Source organism: Blastomyces gilchristii (genome assembly GCF_000003855.2).
Source record: "Blastomyces gilchristii SLH14081 genomic scaffold supercont1.3, whole genome shotgun sequence".
NCBI classification, from domain to species: Eukaryota; Fungi; Ascomycota; class Eurotiomycetes; order Onygenales; family Ajellomycetaceae; genus Blastomyces; species Blastomyces gilchristii.
This window is the reverse complement of record NW_003101680.1, coordinates 2,841,943-2,846,329: the sequence shown is the minus strand read 5'-3', so window position 1 is coordinate 2,846,329 and position 4,387 is coordinate 2,841,943. Positions and strand designations below refer to the sequence as shown.

General features: G+C 30.5%; 1 pseudogene across 1 annotated transcript; it reads right to left on the bottom strand.

Moving 5' to 3' along the window:
• Positions 1-1,750: 1,750 nt before the first annotated feature.
• Positions 1,751-1,841, bottom strand: BDBG_16526 (annotated as a pseudogene). The gene has a single exon. The product of its transcript is annotated as a tRNA-OTHER (tRNA).
• Between the last annotated feature and the right edge of the window lie 2,546 nt (positions 1,842-4,387).

Genomic DNA, 4,387 nt, shown 5'->3' with positions numbered 1-4,387 from the left:
CACTTTTTGATAACACTCAAATAAGATTTAAAGTCATTTAAAGCAATAAAAATAATTTAAATTGAGAAGTGGAAATCATGGTCTCATTTGGAAAATGTGACAAGAGTAGACAGTAAGTCTTACTGAGATAGTATGAAACTACTATCTAATGTTAAAACTATGTAATGGGATCAGTCGAATTGATAATGAGACTATCAAAAAATCTGGTCCTGGTCTCAGACACGGTCACACGGTCAGTCTAACTGTGTGATATGAAAGATGAAAAAGCTGTTATTTATACAATAACAGATCTTTACTACACTGAAGTCAAGAACCGACTAAATTATCTAGAGAATAATCACAAGAGATTCTACTAATCTGTTCTCAAGATCTATCTAGAGAATAAGTTGAAAGACTCTGTGAGTTGAATAGAGAACATCTGAGCTGTAATCATTAATATTAGAAAAAGAGATGAGAAATCTGATAAAGACTACTCACAGTACTTCATGAAATTATAATATGAATTAAGATCTATGAAAACAGAGCTCTGAAACAAGATCTGAATAATGATATTTATAAAGGAACTGAAGAAAGATATGCAAAACAAGCTCATTAAGTAAGACTCTAAGCTCTTGACTCTGAAGAAACTGATAACTCTTATTCACTACTTATAAATCACTGTGAGAGTCACAGATCTGTAGAGAGTAAATCACTGATCAGCTCTGTAAGAATTAGAATAACAGAGAATAGTTTTATTGGAGAAAGATAATAAGATATAGAGAGATTCATATCTGACTACTGAGTAGAGAGAGAGAGCTTTATAAGCTCTTATAAACAGAGTATATAATAGAAAGATTAAGAAAAAGAGTCTCTACTTTATCTATTTTAAATCAGAATATCTTCATATAAACTATCTGAATAAATTAAAATAGAAATTTAAGAAGTGATAAACAGAGTCAGTAACAGTCTTCTTAAGACTCTTAAAGCTGATATCTGAATCTGTTACTCTTTCAATGAAAATATATATTTATGAAGAGAGACTGCACTGTGATACTACTATTCTGCAAGCATGAGAAGTATTAATGAACTCAGAATCACAGATCACTGTAGTATCTCTAAAGCTCACAGAGTAAATGAGCTGAGTAATGAAAACTGAGAATCTGCTCTTATAATAAGCAGAGTGTGAGAACTCAGATCTGAGAGCTGAGAGACTTACAAAAGTCATTTTTAAATTACAAGATCTCTTTAAAATCTGAAGAAGATTTATAAAAACTGTAATTATCACAGACATCACAGATGACATGTACTTAAAACTTATATAACTATAAAAACACAATCTGTATATAACTGTCTATGAGTCAGGTTTATACTTCTGATCAGTATTAACAGACTTACTTATAAAGATAGAATCAGTTAATGCTGCAGAGTTAGTTATTGAAGACAAGCTTATATATATAATAACTTTATAAATATCTGAGAACTTTATTATTATTATTATTATTATTATTCCTTCATCATACTCATACACAAGCAGAGCTTATGATGAGTCCTTGCGTGATGTTAAATACAGGCCAAGTGTTGGTTATACAGGAGGAAATACAGGTGTTAAGACTATGCCAAGATAACAAGAACATAGGAAATACAAAGAAGTGACAATTAAATACATGCAATAATAACTTCTCATTCCAGGAACATAGAGTGATTTGTTAAAGTGATTTGTACATCTCTGTATTTATTAGAAACCTGAGGTGCTTGAGTTCCGGATTTAATGTATCCCCTGCGGGTTTCGAACCCACACGCCTTGGTTTCCCACGCCAAGGCACTACCAGGTGGCTGCATTAACCATTCAGCCACCAGGGCATCTGAGAACTTTGCAGTCATGAAAACTAAGCTTCAGATATCAGAGAAATACTGAGATCTTACAGAGATATTCAGCTTAGTAAAGACAGCTGAGCTTTTATCTTATTATGAGAAGAATCTGATAATAGATTTAATAGAAGAGTAGAAACTCTTCTGAGAATTAATTTATAAGCTCTTTCATTATAAGACTGAGGTCTTATAAATCTATATAAAGAATAATCTGAAGAATGACTTTATCTGATCTTTACAGATCTTTGTAGAAGTCTCTGTGATATTTATAAAGAAGAAGAATAAAGATCTCAGATTATATGTAAATTACTATGATTTGAACTTTAAGATAATAAAGAGCTACTATTCTCTGTCTCTGATTGAGAATGTGATTAACTGTCTTATGAGAGCTGTTATATTCACACAACTGAATGTGATCAATATATATACATGACTGTGAATACAGTCTGAAAATGAATGAAAGACTATCTTTAGAACTGTACTGAGATTATTTAAATATCTAGTGATGTCTTTTAATTTGACTAATATCTACACAGTATTTCAGTCTTTTATTAATAAAATAGTTTATGTATATCTGAATATCTTCATGATAATATATCTGAATAATGTGATGATATACTCTGTGAAGAAGAAAGAACACACTGAGTATATATAAAGTGTGTTGAAGATCTTAGATGAGACAGAACTGTATATTAAGCTTATAAAGTACAACTTCAGTACTTATCAGATTAATTTTCTAGAATATGTAATCACTGTAAATGATATTCAGATAAAACCTTTATAGATTGAGACTATACTATTATAATCAGAGCTAATTAATATTTATAAGATTCAGATCTTTCTGAGCTTTATGAATTTCTATAGATGATTTATCTTTGTATTTATAAGAATCTTCTTAGTTCTTAGAGATATGCTGAAGAGTGAAAATAAGAAGAAGTCATTCTATAAAGAAAGAATGAAAAGATTGTTAAGAAGAGAGAACTGTAAGAACTTTCTTATTTCAGAAGCTCACAGAGTCTTTATAAGATTGAAACAGATATTCACAGATATAGTGATACTATTTCACTTTGATTTCTTACTCTTAATTAGATTGAAAATAGATATCTTCTTCTTTACAATTTCAGAAATAATCTTATAACTACAGTTAAATAAGAACTGAGTTTCAGTGACCTTTTTCTCACAGAAGATACAATCTGCAGAGATTAACTATAAATTTCATGATTAAGAGCTTTTTATGCTTCAAATCATCTCCTATTAAAGCAATGGAAATTGAAGCTTCAATTCCTCCTCCTGCTATTAGATTTGAAAAGGCCTGTATGAACTATGCTCTGAGAGTTGTAAAGATGAGCTCAAATCATATAATCAGAGAAAGAGTCTCTTCTTCATTTCCACCAATTAACTCTGGAAATGAACTGGATTGGAATAGATTTCTTGATTGGAATGAAAATAATTCTTCAAAGAAAATGCCTTCTCAACTGTACAGACTATGCTCTCTGATTAAAAATCAATTTTCTTCTTTAAATGTTGAAAAAGTTGATCATGAGAAGTTATCTCCCTGGAGAAAAAAGCTTGAATCTCTTATAGACTTACAAATAAGTGAACTATCAAAAGAGAAAGAATATGAACAGCATTTGAAGAGAACTTCTACAATCAATATAAAAGACTCTATTCTGATTTATTCAGATGGCTCAAAAAATGAGAACTTGAATAGATTAGGCGCAGGCATTGCTTATACTGAAGATAATATTAATTTTATCTCAGATTTCTGGAATCTAGGCTCTGAATGTGAAGTCTTTGATGCTGAACTATTTGCAATAGTGAAAGCTTTCAAACTCATTGAAATAAAATCTCATAAAAGAGGAAATTGTTTGAAAGAGGCATGGATATTCTCTGATAGTCAAGCTGCTTTAAAAAGACTTAGAAATAGTCAGATTTATAATGGTCAAATGAATCTTGAACTGATCTTAAACTCTGTTTTAAAAATTCAAAAGAGAAGAACATCAAAGCTGAGAATTCATCTGCACTGGGTTCCTGCTCATATGAATATTCATGGCAATGAATTGGCTGATTCAGCTGCAAAGAAGGGTGCAGAATTAAGCAGATCTATTCAAAAAATTGTGTCCTGGTCTTTTATAAAGAGAAAAATAAAAGAATCTTGTTTAGACAAGTGGAATGAAAGCTGGCAGAAACAAAAGAAGAGTATACATTATTCAAGATTTGAAACAAAACCCAAGTGGAAATCTTGTTCAATTAAATGTAAAAAGAAAATATTCTCATCTATAATACAGCTGAAACTAGGACATGGCTATTTCAAATCTTATATACAAAGATTTGATGATAGATTTGACTCAATAGAATGCTCATTCTGCAATGCAAATGAGAACCCTGAGCATATTATAATGCACTGTGCATTATACAATAGTCTCAGAGCCAGATTGAAAGAGAAGTATGATCTAAATCAATTAAATATGAGATTCTTATTCTCAACTGAGACAGGAATTAAATACTTAATAGACTTTCTATCAGAAACTCAAGCAGC